The sequence below is a fragment of the Neophocaena asiaeorientalis genome, unplaced genomic scaffold (genome assembly GCF_003031525.2).
Source record: "Neophocaena asiaeorientalis asiaeorientalis breed wild unplaced genomic scaffold, Neophocaena_asiaeorientalis_V1.1 scaffold251, whole genome shotgun sequence".
In the NCBI taxonomy this organism is placed as follows: domain Eukaryota; kingdom Metazoa; phylum Chordata; class Mammalia; order Artiodactyla; family Phocoenidae; genus Neophocaena; species Neophocaena asiaeorientalis.
The window spans coordinates 1,917,685-1,939,033 of NW_020173377.1; positions in this window are offsets into that span (position 1 = coordinate 1,917,685).

Here is a 21,349-nt window from a genome sequence, read left to right on the forward strand (position 1 = left end):
GCAAACATCTGTTGAGTATTTTAAGGCATTTTAAAGGGCCAGGTACTAGCTGAAGAGGAAAACAAGGCTTGTAAGGTATAGGGAGCTCTGCCCCACCGCCGACTTGTTAAAAAAACATTTTCTTATAGAAAAGATACCCCAATGGAATGGAAAATTTTTGACAGAAAAAAAAAAAGAAAAAGAAAAAGGATAGTTAGTTGTATTGTTGATGATTTTACATCCCAAGGCCATTTGTTAATGGAAAGATACTTCATGTCTTACATTCTTTGCAGAATCACGTTACGTATACAAATGCAGACAAGGAAACATGTATCATTCATTTACCGTTCATTAAGCAAGTATTTATTGAACTCCTAATTGTGAAAGGGTAGCCCCCTGGAAGCTTCAAAGACAACTTTCTAGCTCTGGGAGAAACTGAAAGAAGTAGGGGCAATGCTAGAGACCTTTCACTTGAAACCCAGATGATGGAGCCAATAACTTCATCTGGTCAGGAAAGTATAGGAAAGCTTCATGGAGGAGATGCTGTTTGAATTAATGTTTCAGGGATGAGTAGGAATTCATCAGAGAAGAAAGGCAAGGGCTTCCTTTCATCTCACAGTCTAATGGTAGAAATGTGTTCATCCTCATTTGCTGGTTCATTTAATTGAAGCTGGGTGGAGAAATCACTGGCTAGTTGTTCCACACTAGTCAGGGGGGATCTGGTATTAGAATCCAGGGACTACTGCCTGCTACCCCAGGGTCCTTTTATCCACACTATGGCTGCCTTTCTTCATAGTGGAGGCAGAGCCCTACATCCCCTCTACCTACTTTTTTTTTTTTTAACTTTTTATTTTATATTGGAGTATAGTTGATTAACAATTTTGTGTTAGTTTCAGGTGTACAACAAAGTGACTCAGGTATACGTATATATGTATCTATTCTTTATCAAATTCTTTTCCCATTTAGGTTGTTACAGAACATTGAACAGAGTTCCCTGTGCTCTACAGTAGGTCCTTGTTGGTTATCCATTTTAAATATGGCAGTGTGTATATGTCAATCCCAAACTCCCTGACTATCCCTCCCCCCCACCTACTTTCAAGGGAACATTTAAACAATCTGTACCCTAATTTTTTTTAATTGTATTTTTTGAATAAGTAATACATTCCCTTGTTACAGAATTCAAAGACACACCTGAAACAGAATTTAGGTGTTTTTAATTCTTATTTTTTAATTGAGGTAGAGTTGACATATAACATTATATTAGTTTCAGGTGTACAACATAATGATTTGATATTTGTATGTATTGTAAAATGATCACCACAATAGTCCAGTTAACATCCATCACCACACATAGTTACACATTTTTTTTCTCATGATGACAACGTTCAAGATCCACTCTCTTAGCTACTTTCAAATACGCAATACAGTATTACCTGTAGTTACCATGCTGTACATTACATTCTTGTGCCTTATTCATTCGTTTTTCTCTTATGTAGATTTCCTGAAATAATCTAGGACATTTCCTTTTTTATTTATTAAATATATATTTTTGATTGAACAGGGCTAGACTAGTGAAGAACACCAAGTTATTTTAGGGAGTTTTCATATTCAGAATAGAAAATTGCTTCGAAATGCATGTTTGCATGGCCCCAAACATGTTAATGTTGACTTTGATGCCCTATACAGCTCTTAAGATATATTAAAGAGAATGTGAGTATTTTGGAATTGAAAATCTTATTTACTTTGAGGCCTGACTTTGCCTTATATTTGTGAATGAAACCTTAAGACCTTTCCCATGTCTTTTAGACCAGGGGTCCCCAACCCCCAGGCCTCAGACCTGTAGTGGTCCAGGAACCAGGCCGCACAGCAGGAGGTGAGCGGCGGGCTAGGGAGCGAAGTTTCGTCTGCCCCTCCCCATTGCTCTCCATTGCTCTGAACCATTCCCCACCCCCCACCCCATCTGTGGAAAAATTGTCTTCCATGAAACTGGTCCCTGGTGCCAAAAAGGTTGGGGACCACTATTTTAGACGATAGGCTTTGAGAGGTCAGAGATTCCATCTCAGTCTATTAGGTCTCCAGTACCTAACACAGCCCCCGCAAAGAGTAGACTCTCAATAAATCCTGGTGAATGAATGTTGTCTTAAAACCCAACTCCCTTAAGGCCATGGAAGAGACTTGTGGGAGGGGTGGGGAGGTGGGTGGCTGGGATCATGTGATCAGAGGTGGGAAGGAGTCTTACTCTGCACTGGAAGACCTTTGGTAACATTTGCGTTGTGTTCCATGAATGAAAGTTTTTTAATAAAAATAATTTAAAATATGAAAACCTAAAACCCAATCAGTCCAACCCATGTGTCTCCCACTCTGAGTGGTTCTGTGGTAGAAAATAAAACTTGCCATTTAAAACCATGGGCTCTAGGTCCACGATGGTGGACAAGTTGATTTCCACTAGACCTTGAGCCTCAGTATACCCTCATTGTAATACATCAGCAAGCTAAATGACACACCCACAGGAGCCATGGGAGTTCTGAGGCTGACCATAAAAGGCCAATAAGTGGGCTGTGGCCCAGTTCCTAGAAATCTCTGCCCCTTTCCCAAAATTGTTGGAATGATCCTCCCACTCATTAGTCTATGAAATTACCCAACCTATAAAAAGTAACCACCCCCACACCTTGGGGCCTCTCACCTTCTGAGATGGCCCACATTTTGTCTATGGAGTGTGTATCTCCCTGAATAAACCTTTCATTTAAAAAAAATAAAATCATGGGCTGTAAGGTAAAGGGCACTAAAATACATCTACCAGCTGTGTAGCTTTGTCAGTCCCAGACTTCCCATTTCTCCAGTGTCAAATCCCAAGTCCTTGCCATGGCCTAGGAGGAGACATCGCTGGGCCTGGTCTCTTGCTTTCTTTCCATCTCCATTTTCTGTGAATTGCTCTTTCAAATTTTCCATCCCAGCCCACTGACTGACATGTGCTAAGTGAGTCTAGTCTCAGGGCCTTTGCACTTGTTGTTCTCCCTTTCTGGAACATTCTTTTTTTTTTTTTTTTTTTTTGCGGTATGTGGGCCTCTCACTGTTGTGGCCTCTCCCATTGCGGAGCACAGGCTCCGGACACACAGGCTCAGCGGCCATGGCTCACGGGCCTAGCTGCTCCGCGGCATGTGGGATCTTCCCGGGCTGGGGCACAAACCCGTGTCCCCTGCATCGGCAGGCGGACTCTCAACCACTGTGCCACCAGGGAAGCCCTGGAACATTCTTGTCTCTGATGTCCCTGTGACATAATCATGGCTCATTTCCTCACTTTCTTCATAGCACTTATCTGTGAGTTGTAGTTATTATATTCACTTATGTTTCGTCTGTCTCATCAGCTTAGTGAAGCAGGAACCATGTCTGTCTTGTTTACTACCACATTTTGACACAGAAGCCAGGCTTAATAAGTATTTGTTGGATTAAATGGAATGTTAAGTTGATTTCTATCTACCACATAAACCTGAGAGAAGGGATGGTTGTTTCAGCTCTACAGCCAACAAAACATTTGTTTGTCATAAGTATAAACAAATAATCATGATTGATTTACTTGTATTATTAATATAATTTTTTGTTTCTTAGGCTCTATGCTTATAGCTTTTAGTATAGCCCAGAATTCAGCATCTTTTCACTCTTGCAACTTTCTCCCTGTCAATTTTCTCTCCATCTCTGTCTCCTCTCTCTTTCTCTCCTCCCTGTCCCCTTCTTTCTCAGATTTTTTTTAATTTTTAAAATTTATTTATTTTTTGGTTGTGTTGGGTCTTCGTTGCTGTGTGTGGGCTTTCTGTAGTTGCAGCAAACGGGAGCTACTCTTCATTGCAGTGCGTGGGCTTCTCATTGCAGTGGCTTCTCTTGTTGCAGAGCACGGGCTTCTAGGCATGTGGGCTTCAGTAGTTGTGGCACACAGGCTCAGTAGTTGTGGCTCATGGGCTTAGTTGCTCCACAGCATATGAGATCTTCCCAGACCAGGGATCGAACCCTTGTCCCTGCATTGGCAGGCGGATTCTTAACCACTGCGCCACCAGGGAAGTCCTCTTTCTCAGATTTCAAAGATTTATTCTAAAAGTATCTGCTTAGGGACTTCCCTGGTGGTCTAGTGGTTAAGACTCCACATTCCCAATGCAGGGAGCCCAGGTTCGATTCCTGGTCAGGGAACTAGATCCCACATGCCACAACTAAGACCTGGCGCAGCCAAATAAATAAATAATTTAAAAAATAAATGAAAGTATCTGCTTATTACTGTTTACCTTTGTAGGCAGAGAAAGCAAGCTAACTAAATTTCCCAAGGTCCAATAATGATTCATTTGCTAAGTTGGAATTAGCATCTTCTAGCCTTGGTTTCCAGGTAGATCATGTATCTTGCTACTATTCTGCCAGGCACACTCTTAAATTACACTGGATACACATGAGTGAAACTTGTTTTCCTTATGCTGCTGTTTCACTGTTGATATTTATTTGACATGATTGATATCCAAAAGGTTGTGGAGTTACTATAAAACTCCTTACCTCGTCCTTGCCAGATGATTAGGATGGTACTTCTTTCCTTCAGTTTCTCCAGAAAGGCCTCTGACCTCTGTATTTTATTTATTTATTTATTTTTGATTTGTACTTTATTTTATTTATTATTTTTTATACAGCAGGTTCTTATTAGTTACCAATTTTATACATATTAGTGTATACATGTCAATCCCAATCTCCCAATTCATCCCACCACCACCTCCCCCTCCCCACATTCCCCCCTTGGTGTCCATACATTTGTTCTCTACATCTGTGTCTCTATTTCTGCCTTGCAGACCTGTTCATCTGTACCATTATTCTAGATTCCACATATATGCATTAACATACAATATTTGTTTTTCTCTTTCTGATTTACTTCACTCTGTATGACAGTCTCTAGGTCTCTAGGTATTTGTTGTTTGTAGATTTTCTTTTTTTTTTAATTAATTAATTAATTTTTAAATTTTCGGCTGCATTGGGTCTTCATTGCAGTGCACGGGTTGTCTCTAGCTGCCGTGAGCGGGGGCTACTCTTTGTTGCGGTGCTTGGGCTTCTCATTGTCGTGGCTTCTCTTGTTGTGGATACCAGGGAAGCCCTGTTTGTAGATTTTCTGACGATGCCCATTCTAACCGGTGGGAGGTGATACCACATTGTAGTTTTGATTTGCATTTCTCTAATAATTAGTGATGTTATAATAGTGGTGAGAGTGGACATCCTTGTCTTGTTCCTGATCTTAGAGGAAATGCTTTCAGTTTTTCACCATTGAGAATGATGTTTGCCGTGGGTTTGTCTTATATGACCTTTATTATGTTGAGGTAGGTTCCCTCTATGCCCACTTTCTGGAGAGTTTTTATCATAAACCGGTGTTGAATTTTGTCAAAACCTTTTTCTGCATCTATTGAGATGATCATATGGTTTTTATTCTTCTATTTGTTAATATGGTGTATCACATCCATTGATTTGTGTATATTGAAGAATCCTTGCTTCCCTGGGATAAATCCCACTTGATCATGGTGTATGATCCTATTAATGTGTTGTTGGATTCTGTTTGCTAGTATTTTGTTGAGGATTTTTGCATCTATTTTCATCAGTGATATTGGTCTGTAATTTTCTTTTTTTGTAGTATCTTTGTCTGGTTTTGGTATCAGGGTGATGGTGGCCCCGTAGAATGAGTTTGGGAGTGTTCCTTCTTCTGCAATTTTTTGGAAGAGTTTGAGAAGGATGGGTGTTAGCTCTTCTCTTAATGTTTGATAGAATTCACCTGTGAAGCCATCTGGTCAGACCTGTGTATTTTAAAATGTTACTCTATGAAAGTATTTTAAGTGGTGCTAGATGTTTTCTAGAATTACATTTCTGATATGTTGAACTAGTTAAATCTGTCAATTCTGGAGCAGAAATAATAATACTTTCAACTAGGGAGAAAGAAATGGCTTTCGCATACGGAATAATGTAGTGAGAATAAAAGAACATGGGATTAGAACAACATTTAGTTCATCCCTCTATTGCCAGGAAAGATTGCATTTAACATGGTGTTCTTGATAATGTTCTTTGGTAGAAAGTTCTATGTTGTTTACTGTTACTTTACCCAATGTAATGTTTCAAATTACCAATAACATAGCAATGTCATAAACAACAGCAGGATATTTAACTGATACACTGCTTATCCATGGAACTCAAAGTGCTTCATATGTACACTGTGGAAGGAAGATAAAAATGGAGTCGGTATTGCTAAGAGAGCTCTCTAAATTGCAGCAAGGAGGCCACTGAGGAAGTATGACTTATGCATGCCTCAGACTGTATGGAATCTGACCTTTTGACCACTTAGTGTCCTAATGCAATCATCCAGAACATCTACCAGAAACTCAAGATAATTATCAGACCCTTACCCTAAAATAACTCATCATTACTTAAGGGCAGATATTTCCCTTCTTGCATCAGAGTCAATCACAATTCTTGCCAGGAACTTTAACAACGTTGTGGCTTTTGTCTTTAGAAGCCCCTGACTCTTTCTCTTCCACAGAACACTCTTGGTTTTACCCATATCTGTGTCTCCGGAATTCTAAGACTTCAAATAAACTCTTTTCTTATTTGCAACCTTATTATTTATTTTCTTTCTTTCTTCTTCTTCTTTTTTTTTTTTGTCGATGATAAATATACACAAGCCCTCAAGATTGGTACATGGGTGTAGACAATTGTACATGAAGGAGCTCAGAGGCCCAGGATTAGTTGACCTGCCTCTGGCGGAGATTGTCTGCCATTCACCAACAATCCTTTTATCCATTTCCATTGACTGAGGCACAGCTAGGCTTCACTTACCAAGCTTCTTTGGCTTCCCTTTGCCTCTATGACCAAAATCAGGCCAGTAGAATATTAGCAAAAGTGCTGTGTGTCTGCTCTAGGCCAAGGCTTAAAGGAGAACCTTGCCCTTCCAGACTTTGTTTTACCCCTTCTATTGACTGGGTCAGGCCACTCTGAGGACCTGAGGAATGGCAGAGAAAAGGGATGAAAAGAGCTGACACCCTGAATCACCACACAAAGGACAGCTGCCTGCCTAAGAAGGTACCCTTCTCAGACTATTATAGGAATGACAAGCAGGCTCTGTTAGGTTTGCATGATATACTTCAGGGTCTTTTTGTTACCGGAGCCCAGCTGATCTGAACTATTTTACCATCCAGGTTGTTTAGAAAGTACCAATAACATTTCAATTTTCTGAAGTAGAATTAAAACGAAGCATATAATTTACCAGAACACTTCTTAGTGCTTTGACAACAAGTCAAGATTATAAAAGAATTCAAGCCAAAACTCTGCATTTACAATCAGTTATAGGCACAAATTTGCAGAGTCACGAAGTGGCTAAGGACTAAAATATTTTACCTTATACCATTAGAAAACTGATTTTATAATTCCATCATGAAAAACCTCTGAGCCAAATGGTAGACTGTCCTTATCAATGGGAGATTCCAAGGATATTCTCAGACTTCTTTTTTTACACCCTTATTTTTCTCAATTAAAAGGCAAGCATTTATATTTTCCTTGTAATTAGATTTTGGGTTTAAGTTTTTTATTTTATTTTATATTAGAGTACCTTTGATTTAAAATGTTCTGTCATCTTCAGGTGCACAGCAAAGTGATTCAATTATACATATATCTATTCTCTTACAAATTATTTTTATTCTATGCTATTACAGAATGTTGCGCAAAGAGCCCTGTGCTATACAAGGGGTCTTTGTTGATTATCTAATTTTAAAAAGGCAGGGTGTGCACATCAATCCCAAACCCCCAATATATCTCTCAAGCTGCCCACCCCCCAAATTTCCACTTGGTGACCGTAGGTTCTTTTCTAACTACTGAGACTTATTTCGGTTTTCAAAATTAGGTCATTTGCATCAATTTTTAGAATCCACATATAAATATGATATAATATTTGTCCACTCTGTCTGACTTACTTCACTTCGTATGATCTTCTCTAGGTCCATCCGAGATGCTGCAAATGGCATGATTTTATTCTTTTCTAGGGCTGAGTAGTATTTCATCGTAGATGTGTAGCACATGATCTTTACCCATCCATCTCTGGGTAGACGTTTCGGTTCCCTCCGTGTTGTGGCTATTGTAAATGGTGCTTCAGTCAATGGCAAGTGCATGTAACTTTTCCAATCCTGGCTTTCTGCAGATATACACCCAGGACTGGGCTAGCAGGATCACATGGTAGCTCCATTTTTTTGTTTTCTAAGGAACCTCTACACTGTTTTCCACAGTAGCTCTACCAATTTACATTCCCCCCCAGTAGTGTAGGGGGTTCCCTTTTCTCACGGTCTCTCCAGCATGCATTGTTTCCAGACCTTTAGAGGATGGCCACTGTGACTAGTGTGGGGTGATAGGTCGTGGTAGCTGTGATGGGCATTTCTCTAAAAATTAGCAAAGTTGAACAGCTTTTTCTGTTCCCGTTTGGACACAGCGTGCGCGTGCAATGTGCGGGTAGAAACTGGCTTATTGAAAGTCGGCCCTGTTTGATTCTTTTTTTTTTTTGTTTGTTTGATTCTTTTGCGATTACCCACCCCAGGACATTTCTTGAGGGCAGGTGTTATTTCCAGCCCCGCAGGCCTTGTGAGTATGAAGCGTCCAGAAGCCCGGGTTGAAACTTGTCGTTACGGGCCGTGGCCACAAGGTGGCAGCATTTCATCATGCCCGCCTCCGGTTCCTCTGGCCACCAGAGCCTTAGCCAAAGTGGTGTTCCTGGGCTGGAAATTACGGTTGAATGGGCCTGCAGAGACACCCAAAAGTTTCTGTCTCATTGCTTCTTCCTTCAGTCCCTCCCCCGGACTCATCCCAAGGCCTGCAACACCCCGATGTGCTGTCGGCTGAAGGTGGGGCGGTGACTCTAAGGAAAAAGGCTGGAGTTGGGAACCTTAGCAGCAGGAGACGTGGACACCAAGGGACCTTTCCAAGCTCTTCCAGCCCAGAGGGTCCAGCATCCTTGGGTGCACTCAGTCTGCTTTAGCCATAGGAGGGCCTGCCTGGATGTGGAGTTTGTGGTGCCATCCAGAGGGGATGAGGCGCTCCAGGTTGGAAAGGAGGCTCATGTGCCTGCACATCCTCCCCAGGTCCCTCAGCCCTATGGTGGGCCAGCCTTGGCTCCCAGGCTGCTCAGACTCCAGGGAGGTGACAAAAGCCTAGGTAACCGGAGCCTGAGGAGAACATTATAAGAATTTCTTCCTGGGTTTGTTTGTTTTTTAATTTGATTTTATTTTTCTATTGGAGTATATTTGATTCATAATGTTTGTTTCTTTTAGTTGTACCACAAGAGGACTCAGTTATACATATAGATATATTTATTCTGTTTTGGTTCCTTACCCTCATAGAGTTTGACACAGTGTTTAGTTAAATTTACTATGGTCTGCAGTTGGTATGTGTTTATTATTTATTATATATATATTAATATGTTCGTGTTAATCCCAGTCTCCCAATTTATCCCTCCCCACCTCCTTTCCCTTTGGTAACCATAAGTTTTTTTTTTCTAATTCTGTGAGTTTGTTTTAGTTTTATAAATTAGTTTTTTTGTTTCTATTTTTAGATTCCACATATTCGTGGTATGATATGATGTTTGTCGGTGTCTGTCTGCCTTACTTCACTTCATATTTACATCTCTAGTCCATCCATGTTGGTTAAACTGGCATTACTTCATTCTTTTTTATGGCTGAGTACTATTCCATTGTGTATATGTACTACATCTTCTTTATCCATTCATCTCTCAATGGGCATTTAGGTTGCCTCTATATCTTGGTCATTGTAAATAGTGCTCCATTCAACACTGGGCAGCATGTATCCTTTCGAATTATGGTATTCTGTGAAGATATGCCCAGGAGTGTGATTGCTGCATCATTTGGCATCTGAATTTCAATTTTTTAAGGAACCTCCACAGTGATCTCCATATTGGGTCTAGCGATTTTCATTCCCAGGAACAGTGTAGGATTTTTTTTCCCACACTCTCTCCAGCATTTATTGTTTCTATCATTTCTTTTTTTTTTTTTTAAATTTTAATTTATTTATTTGGTTGCGCTGGGTCTTAGTTGCAGCAGGCGGGCTCCTTAGTTGCGAATCACAGGCTCCTTAGTCGCGGCTCGACAGCTCCTTAGCTGCGGCACGCAGGATCCTTAGTTGTGGCATGTGAACTGTTAGTTGCGGCATAAATGTGGGATCTAATTCCTTCACCAGGAATCGAACCCAGGCCCCCTGCACTGGGAGCACAGAATCTTAACCACTGTGCCACCAGAAAAGTCCCAGCATTTATTGTTTCTGGACTTAAAAAATATATATATATTTATTTATTTGTCTGTGTCAGGTCTTCATTGTGGCACATGGAATCTTTCATTGTGGCACATGGACTCAGTAGTTGCGGCATGAGGGCTCTCTATTTGTGGCGCACAGGCTGTAGAGTGTGCAGGCTTCATTGCCCCGTGGCATGTGGGATCTTACTTCCCTGACGTGGGGTCGAACCCGTGTCCCCTGCATTGGAAGGCATATTCTTAACCACTGGACCATGAGGGAAGTCCCTAGACTTTTTGATGATGACCATTTTGAGTGGTGTGAGGTGGTACCTCATTAGAGTTTTCATGTGAGTTTCTCTAATAATTTGCATGTTGAGCAGATTTCCATGTGCCTTTTGGCCATCTGTATGTCTTCTTTGGAGAAAAGTCTATTATAGGTCTTCTGCCCAGAAAATGCAATATTTCTTAAGCCAAGACCATAAGAAGAGTTTTTGTAAGGCATCTCTCTGTTGTGTCAACTCTGAATGCTGATAATTTCTTTGTGACTGTCCAGATAAATATGAAAGCCTGAGAAGCACTGGTAATAGAACCTATAGATTCTCTCCATGGATTCTCTCCTATAACTCCCCGATTTTAATTCTGGGTTTCTTCTAGGCTTATATTGCCATTATTCATTTATTAATATTTATTTTTCTGGCATAATTAACATCATAATCATTTTTACATGTGAATTTAATTCATTTAATGAATTTTAGCTCCCTCGAATCTAAAATTTGATTGTTCGGTGGCCAGGGAGTATTCATAAGTTGTTGATCTCCTATGGTTTGCATCTGTACAGAAGTATCTGTAGGAATTAATTATTTATATTTATTATACCCTCCCACTTTGCGGTAAAACCACAATGTTACATAGTTAAAGGGTTCAATGCTTTCTGTTTTTCTGTTTACATCTTGTCCTAATTTGCCTCTCTGACATGTGGTCTACTTGAGACAAAACTGACGTACGAGTCATTGGGAGTCTCTCTTGTGTAAACCACTCACTATACGACCTGTGGAGTGAGAAATGTGGTCCAGATACAGTGTATGTGAACTCAAACTCATTCACCCTGAAGGCTCACGTATTAGGAAATCCTATCTTTCCCAATTCAAGTGCACTTACAGACTTTGATGTCACACAGGATCATTAAAAATCACTCTGAATTACTGAACCGCTATAATTTAATGGAGATTAACTGTCGCAATATGAAAAGCCAGTCACTCATCTGTATGTTGTCTGCAGCCTTGAATTTAATGAGTATTACCTGTTCTGAGCCTTGAAGGGATCTTGATATTCATTATCTAAAGAGAAGCACATAAATTATACTTTACCACTCAATAAGCATGAACCCGAAAGGTAACAGAATAACCGGTTTCTCTTGCACAATAAAATTATTGCCACTACTGTGAAAAAAGAGGTTGAACTAGGTCAGGAACAGTTCTTTTTACATTGCTCAAGAACACTAGAAGGATTAAAAATTTATAGATTACCTCCTAGAAACAATGATCTGGTAGAGAAATGTAATAAAACACCCACTCTCCTGTATCTTCCTAAGCTGCTCCCTGCCATTTCATTTTGCGATTGTGTTAGTGTGACAACTTTCTGAAGCTCTAGAAACTGTCTTTTGGCAAAGATGAAGATTTCCAAAGCAAAAGATTTTTTATGGGAAATCCAGAGGCAGACGGTGTAGAAAGGTAATGTTAAAATGGGAATCAAATAGAATCTCATTCTGTGTATACTCTATATATTCGTATTTTTATTTTACTTAGGTTGCTGATAAGTACAAGCCAAAAAACAATGAAGGTGAAGTAAAGAGTGGTATTAATAGTATCATACAATAGAAGTATCCTTCTGGCTACGAAAAATGCTATATTGTTATTTTTATGTGACATCTTCGAGCAGCAAAAGCTGACAAAGTTACTTCTTAAAAGAACTGTATCTAGTTTTGAAAAGTCTTTTATTAATGGTTCTTTAACCTTTCAGACACTTCTAAGTCTTTGTTGTTGTTTTTAAAGAGTATTTTAAAGCACGTATATTTGTATTATATTTAATGCTGGAAAATAATCTAAGTGGGCCCGTTTAGTGATAGACGTAACTTAGTTTTAAGGGATGTGGGGGGAGTTGGACATTTTATTTGTAAGTGTCTGAAAATCGTGTGTTTCCTAAGTATTGATGGATGTTTTCATATAGAAAAATTTTTGTTTTCTGACTCAGTGATTCCTTTCCTATCTCTGTTTTCCTTTGATGGCCTTTTATTCTTCCATGATGAACCGCTTGAGAAGATACACAGTGTCAAGCGTTCCATTGATCTGTTTTTGAGCTAAATTGCCTTGTGGTTTAGCAAAGGTAATGGAAATATGATTAGTTGGGTGAAACATTACTGTACAGACATTTTCTGCTTTCCACAGATTCCTGCATTTAAAGTAATCTACAGAAAACTAAGGCTTCGGAGGAAAAAATGCCCATCCACAGTTTATGCTAATAGAATATGTGCAAAAAAAAAAAAAAAAACTCGAATTTTTTAGTCAGTGAATCCCTGAGGATTGAGGTACATCATCTGTTGAAAGCAGCCAAGAGGTCTGTTGAAAGGCATATCACATCAGAGAAAAGAGCTGTGTAGCTTGCAATTGCTTGAAATACATCAGCTAAACCGAACTAAAAGATAATCTCAATGTCATATTTTGGCGTGCCTTCTCAGAATAAACAAGGAGTTTTTTCTTCCCCCCAAAGAAGACAACTGATTTTTTTTTTTTTTTTTTTTTGCGGTACGCGGGCCTCTCACTGCTGTGGCCTCTCCTGTTGCGGAGCACAGGCTCCGGATGCGCAGGCTCAGCGGCCATGGCTCACGGGCCCAGCCGCTCTGCGGCATGTGGGATCTTCCCGGACCGGGGCACGAACCCGTGTCCCCTGCATCGGCAGGCGGACTCCCAACCACTGCGCCACCAGGGAAGCCCCAACTGATTTTTAAAGTGTTTGGAATAGCATAGATCTTTCCTGGTGTGATCTGGAAAGGTCTTTGAAAAAGGTATCATTGACCATAAAAAAGGAGCAGTCTTTGGGTTTTTTATCCTTCAAACTGGAGATGGGTTGTGCAAAAGAGGTTTCAGAGGCAAAGCCAATGAGTTTGTTTCAACCTTCTTCTGACAGGCAGAGGGTAAATGAATTGATATTAACATCATGAAAGAGAAGAGAACTGACCTTTTTATGAAAGTATGGGTTGGGTCTGCATCTATTAGACCTAAGTATTTCATAGGTCTGAGCAGAGCAAAGCCAGCTGCTGACTGCAATATTGTGGTGTGGCCGGGCCTTCTGTTGTAGGGTCACCCGTCCTCCAAGATGCAGACGGGGTGAAAAAAGAGCATTTTGAAAGCTGAGGGGAAAACACAGACCTGACTTCCTTTTGATCTTCTACCCAGCTTTTGAATCCAGTTTTATTTAAAACCATCACCATCAGATGTATATACACTAAAATACTTGACTTTTAACTTTATTTTTTTATTTTTTGGCCCTGCCACACGGCATGTAGGATCTTAGTTCCCCGACCAGGGATTGAACCCACGCCCCCTGCAGTGGAAGCGCAGAGTCTTAAGCACTGTACCGCCAGGGAAATCCTTTGACTTTTAACTTTAAACAAAAAATATAAGCAACAAACCCGTGAGGACTCAGTAGCACTTCATCCAATAAATAGTTAGGCACTTTGATTTTGTATAGAATTAATTGACCAAACAATCTTGACCCAACAGTTCCAGGGTAAGAACATTGATAAACTACATCCAAACTCTGCCATGATGACAAAGCACCACATTCTGGTACTTTCATCTTTTTTTTTTTAAATTTATTTTTAATTTATTTTTATTTTTTTTTGCTGTACGCGGGCCTCTCACCGTTGTGGCCTCTCCCTTTGCGGAGCACAGGCTCCGGATGCGCAGGCTCAGTGGCCATGGCTCATGGGCCCAGCCGCTCCGCGGCATGTGGGATCTTCCCGGACCGGGGCACGAACCTGCGTCCCCTGCATCAGCAGGCGGACTCTCAACCACTGTGCCACCAGGGAAGCCCGTGAGTGGTTTTTTTTAAATTAATTTTTTTTTGGAGTATAGTTGATTTACAATGTTGTATTAGTTTCTGCTTTACAGCAAAGTGAATCAGTTATACATATATATCCATTCTTTTTAATTTTATTTATTTTTTAATTTTAATTTTTTTGGCCATGTAGCTTGCAGGATCTTAGTTCCCCGATGAGTGACTGAACCTGGGCCCTCGGCAGTGAAAGCCTGGAGTCCCAACCACTGGACCACCCAGGGAATTCCAATATCCACTCTTTTTTTTTTTTTACATCTTTATTGGAGTATAATTGCTTTACAATGGTGTGTCAATGCAAAAGCTTTTAAGTTTCATTGGGTCTCATTTGTTTATTTTTGTTTTTATTTCCATTTCTCTAGGAGGTGGGTCAAAATGGATCTTGCTTCCACTGTTTTTTAGATTCTTTTCCCATGTAGTTCATTATGGAGTACTGAGTAGACTTCCCTGTGCTATACAGTAGGTCCTTATTAGTTATCTATTTTATATATGGTAGTGAGTATGTCAATCCCAATCTCCCAATTTATCCCTCCCTGCCTTTCCCCCTTTGGTAACTATAAGTTTGTTTTCTACATCTGTGACTCTATTTCTGTTTTATAAATATGTTCATTGTACCATTTTTTTAGATTCCACATATAAGTGATATCATATGATATTTGTCTTTCTCTGTCTGACTTGCTTCACTCCGTCTGACAGTCTCTAGGTCCATCCATGTCACTGCAGATGGCAGTATTTTGCTCTTTTTTATGACCAAGTAATGTTCCATTGTATAAACCTGAGTGTTTTTATGCTAGATTGGATGAAGAATGGAAGTCGTGGAGAGATGATGGGATGAAGGGTATGAGCTAAGTGTAGCAAACTGGGGGAAACTCAGCAAGGCTTGTTTGTTCAAATTCCTCCCTGTGTCCCTTTTTCTTCAGAGATAGCAATGCTCCTTCCTCTGGGTATTTGGAGAGCACCTCTCACGTGAGGGTTTTATGACCTGCTTCAGGGAAAGGTCAGAAAGTCCTTCCTGTGCAAGCCGTTTCTCAAGCTCTTTCAGGTAGAAATATCCAATATGCCAAGGTGCCCTATTTTGGAGTAGCATGTCCTGAACCCTGTCACTGCCATAGAAATATTCATCTCTCATGTCGAACATCCATACAAATTATTTCCTTTAATATGCAACCCAGGGCAAGGAAAGGATGTTTATCCTTGTTTCATCTAAGGGAAAATGGGTGCTCTGATAGTGAAGTGACAGAGCCTGTCTCCACACAGGTGGAGCCAGCACCCACTGGCAGGGTGCCCATCCCACAAGACCACTCTGCCTCACTATCCATAGACGCTGGAATCTCAGCCACTTGGCGTCCAAGGAATCATGTAGCAAAACCGATAAACAAATGCTAATGTACCAGTGGTGGTTTAGGGGACCATTCCCAGGTAACCCACTAGCTGCTTTCATAGTGAATGTTTCAGGAAAATATGAAAGATGGTTTTGGCAAGTAAGATCATGGAAACTGGGCTGTGAAACAAAAAAAAGGAGAGACAGAAAAATTCTGGCATCCATAAAATTTTGTTAGATGCATTAAAAAGTTTTGGGATGCTTTTGGGAAGACCTTCATGATTGACTTAACTCAGTTCTGTGACTGGAGTTTTCTTTTTCTTGGAGCTGCCACAGGCTTCCTTGTCTCTTGCTCCTTCACTGCTGAACAACTCAGTATATTCCAAGTGAATCTTGAAAGCTCTGTCCTGGCTTCCCTTCCTCTCTGCCAGTGGGCCGTGCAGAGACTTCCATGCTCTGAAGCTCCCATTTAATGGTCAGCTCTGGATATCGGGGGCTGATGATTCAATCTGTGAAATGTCCAGGATCTTTACTTTTTTTTTGGACTATATTAAAACATTGAGATATAATTGACAGAGAAAATTATATTAGTTTCAGGTGTACAACATAATGATTTGATATTTGTATGTCTTGCGAAATGATCACGGCAATAGTCCAGTTAACATCCATCACCATATGTAGTTACAAATTTTTTTTCTTGTGATGATAAGTTTTAAGATCCACTCTCTTAGCAACTTTCAAATATGTAATACAGTATTGTTAAGTATAGTCTCCATGCTGTACATGACATCCCCAGGACTGGTTTACTTTATAACTGGAAGTTTGTACATTTTGACTCCCTTCACCTCATTCCCCCTGCCCCCTGCCTCTGCCAATCATCAATCTGTCTTCTGTATCCATAAGTTCAGTTTCTTTGCTTTATTTTATTTTTTTTTAGACACCACATACAAGTGAGATCATACAGTATTTGTCTCTCTCTGTCTGACTTATTTCACTTAGCATAATACCCTCAAAGTCCATCCACGTTGCAAATGGCAAGATGTCCTTCCATTTTATGGCTAATAATATTCTATTTTATAAATATTTGTATATATCTTCTATTATATATATACATACCACATTTTCTTTATCCATTCGTCCATCAATAGATGTTTACTTTTTTTTTTCTTAGTATTTCTCTGCTTATTAGAGTCACTGGGGGTTCAGAGGGGTAGTTAGAAGGGGTACTGTTATAAAGCAGTATATGGTAAGTGCCAAATGAATGGTCCTACTATGCCAGCCAGGGCTGTGTTCCAGATGAAGGGCACTCAGAGAAGCCACACGGAGGAGCAGAGTCTGGGCCTGAGCTTCAGTGGTGGGCGGGGTTAGGACGGACTGAGGGGAGAGGAAAGGATGCCAACTCCCTTCTTTTTCTATATGTTTTCGTTACAGAGAAAACCATATGGGTTCTCTTTGGGGTTACATTCTTGAATAATATTTCTTGGAACACTCTCGGAAAGAATGTTCTCCTTTCCTCCTGTTTGCTGGGATATGCTAAAGCAGTATCTCACCAGTAGCTTTAAGATGCCCAACATCTGAGCATTTCATATCAGAAAGTCAAGCAAGAACTCCAGTCCTGGCTCCATCGCGCGATGGCTGGCACCACCGGAGAAATCATTTAACTTCTCTGGATCTGTTTTCTCATCTGAAAAAATAAGGTTAATAATTTCTACCTCCCGGGCTTGTAGAAATTGGGAACTTTGCCCACACTGAGAAAACGTCGGCAAATTAGCTAACATAGTGCCTAACACATAGGAAGGGTTCTGTCAATGACAAGGTTCTTGTCCCTCCTTATAGGCCATAAATAACAGATTTGTTTTTTGAGTAGGGAAGAGACATCATGGCTCCTGACAGCATGTGAATAAGGTGGTACCTCTGCTGAAATGCTTGTCTCTGGAATCGTGGTCAGCCTTTCTGGAAACCTAAACCTGACCTCTTGCTGGTGGCCGTCCACAGACGCTGTTCCTTGTCTGGAGAATGAATGGGGGCCCCAGGGTCACACTTCCTGGTACATTGCCATCCACAAGCCTCAAGAGCCCCGGAACACATGTGCGCTGTCAAGAAGATCAAAGGACAGCAGAGTTCAGGACGGAAAAGTGCTGAGGCCAGGCATATATGTTAAAGTGAGGATCTTTGTTAGCCAAGGACAATTGCGTATTGCTAGGTAATCAGAAGTTTCCCCGTGAGCTAGCCCAGCATGGAGTTACAGTAATTTTTCTTGCACATATTTTTCTGGGTGGCCTTCTAAAGCCCTTTGATAGTGCAATCAGATGGGGCAGACACACTGGTTAAACCTGCTCTCTACTAAGAGAGGGGGAGTAATGGCTTCTGTGCTGTATTTAATTAATTAAAATATCTTACTGGGAAAGTGGCCATCACGAGGGGGAGAATCTCTTTTGAGAGCTTGTTGTAAGCCTAGGAATTGAAGAAAGGGGGAGGTTGCATTATTACAAACCCCCTAGCAAGCTAAATAACATCCATTTGAAGGCTAAATAAAATTTCAGAGTGAATCAGGTATACACCTTTAAGTCCTGTGTCTTTATGCTCTAGGGTTTCTGTTGAATTAATAATAATAATAACAAGAAATGACAAAATACTTCCAGTCAGAGAAACGGATCCAAGGCAGAGAATCCCCTAAAACCCCCAAAGGTAAATCTACCTGTTTTAATATTTTCTACTAACATGGGAAGGGAGGCTCCTTTGTGGCTCTGAGGAATTGTCTCCACTGGGCAACCAGTCTCTGGCACAGCAAGGCCACTGTCTTCCAAGTCTGCAGAGGCCTCTGTTCTCTATTTCTTCCCTGAACACTCAGAGTTAGTAAAGAGGGATTGGATTCGTGTTTAAGAAAGTGTTTATTCTTTGGGAGATGAGGTTAGGGTTGGTGTTGGGAACAGGGCCTTGGAGAAGCTCTTAGAGGTGAGAAAATAATGTTATTGTTACTACCCTCTTTCCCTCTTTTTCTCACCTTATTAAATAGTGAAAAAAGGGTCACTTTTTGGAAATGCTTGAAAACAGCTTTTTCACACTCTAGGCAGCAGACTAAATTCTTGTTCAGGGTGGCCTTTGGGCTGGAAAGTTGGATAGTCACTTGGTGGAAAAGGGAAATTAAAGGCAGTTTTAACCATGTGAAGAAAAATCTAGGTACAGTCCTTTATTGTTACTTATTGATGGTGTTATATGCAGACTCCATTTCGATGGGGATCTGAGCCTTTGTAGAGTGATGTCCTAAGACACTTCAGGAAAGGATACCCTAATTAGAGTAGTGGACTTGAAAGGTGGTAGAAGAAAGATTTTCTTTAGGGGGTGTTTTTTTTTAATAAGTTAAAAAAATTTATGTATTTATTTGGTTGTGCCAGGTCTTAGTTGCCGCAGGCGGGCTCCTTGGTTGTGGCACATGGGCTCCTTAGTTGCGGCACGTGGGCTCCTTAGTTGTGGCATGTGAACTCTTAGCTGCGGCATTCAAGTGGGATCTAGTTCCCTGACCAGCGATCAAACCCGGGCCCCCTGCATTGGGTGTGCAGAATCTTAACCACTGAGCCACCAGGGAAGTCCCTTTAGGGGGTGTTTTTGCCACCCAAAAGCCATAGGGTAAACTTTCTCTGCCCCTGAGGGTCATTATATTTCTGAAGTTAATGATTAATTGAGGTGATGAATCCTGCGTCCCCTCTACCCCTCCCTACCATATCCAAAGCCTAGGGTTTTTTTTTTTTTGGCTTGGTTTTGTTTTCAGTGTAAGTAAGGATTGAGCATCAGTTATCACTGTGTAACGTAGGTCAAACCTTAATTTCAATATCTTTTGTGTTGAATAACTATTTCAATGGAAAATGAAATTTAATTCTCTTCTTTTTAAAAACATTTGAAACAAAATATTTCAGGGTGTTCAGATTGCCCAAGATAGTTGAGCTCGTACTGAGATATCCCTAAATATCCAGTTAGGCTGAGAAGATTTGGCATATACGTTAAAAGTTAGAGTTAATTAAAAGCATGTTGTGACACTGATTAAAATCGGGAGATGAAATCATGATTGCAGTGGTTTTTAACCTGGGGCCTGTGAATGGCCTTTAGAAATTCTCTGACTGCCCTGGGATTAAAAGCAATGTTTTGTGTGTCTGTGCTTTTGTCTCAGAAGGGGATTGGTGGCCTCCATCAGATTCTCAAAAGGGTCCATGTCTCCCCAAAAGGTTAAGAACCACAAACATTTAAAAATGCCCAGTACATAGAATTAAATTTTTAAAATTGATAAAAAGAAACTTCTCTGGTCATCTATACCTTCTCTTTTTACATTAAAGGCTTAGAATATTAGATATAGGATATACAACCTATAAAAATTCATTCTAGTATGAATTTTAAATCCCAATGCAATGATTATAAAAATTATTTCACAAATAGAGAAGCTCGAATGAAAAGGAGATGCCTTGTCTTAGGATGTGAGATGGCCTTAATAAATTCAAATGAAAAATTTCCTGGGAACTGGAGGACTGAAAAGATGGACACCCTGGTGCTGTGGGTGGAAAATGTCACCTGAGCGCCACTGGGAGGCGCTGTGGCACAGGGAATAAAAGGAACACAGGTCTAATGAGCCCTCAGCTTCCAACTCCAGTGAGACCGTGGACAGGTCATTTAATCTCACACTGGGTCAGTTCGTTAACTGCAAAATAGAGATATTCTGTTTCAGTGAGACTAAGGTATGATAGCAAAGCGCTTTTTAAAAGTACACCATGGCCATTAAAATAACTGTTGATAAGGATTGCCAAGATACATCATAAGCATAGAGAGTAAGGTGCAGAGTAGTTATAGTATGATGGTTTTGTGTATGAATTTTTATCCAAACACGTATATGCTGATAATATATGCCATTATGATTATTATTTACTAGAAAGGTAAACAAAAAACTGTGGTTACTGTTGGGGAACCAGGAGTGGGGAGGTATTTTTTTCTGTTAAAAATATTGGGACTTCCTTGGAGGTCCAGTGGTTAAGAATTCACCTTCCAATGCAGGGGACGCAGGTTTGATCCCTGGTTGGGGAACTAAGATCCCACATGCCGTGGGGCAACTAAGCCTGTGCACCACAACTACTGAGCCCGGGTGCCTCAACGAAAGATCACGCATGCTGCAACTAAGACCCGGTGCAGCCATAAATAAGTAAGTAAGTAAGTAAATAAATAAATAAATAAATAAATAAAAGGAGAGCTGATTATAGAAAGTTAAAAAAAATATGATCCCTAATTTCACTATTTAAGAAAATACTAATGGCATATTTGGGCAGTTGGATGATGGGCTGTTGTTTTAATTATTTTTATTTTCTCTTAAAAAACTAAAAATAATTTAAAAAAAGACAATAAAAGACCCTTAGGAAAATAGTGACTCGGAGGTGTTATGTGGGATTATTATTAATGAAGAATAACCATGGCTGATTTAAGGTCTGATCATTGGAAGGAGGGTGTTTTCAGGAAGATGCTTCCCAAGGATGAGGAAGTACCCCAGATTCACCTCTCTAGGTCCCTTAAATAGAACAAACTTGGAAACGGTTTTCTTCTCTAAGAAACCTATGTTCCTGTCCAATGTGGCTGTGAGACTTGTGCTGGGTTTATTTGCAGGTAACAGCCTAAC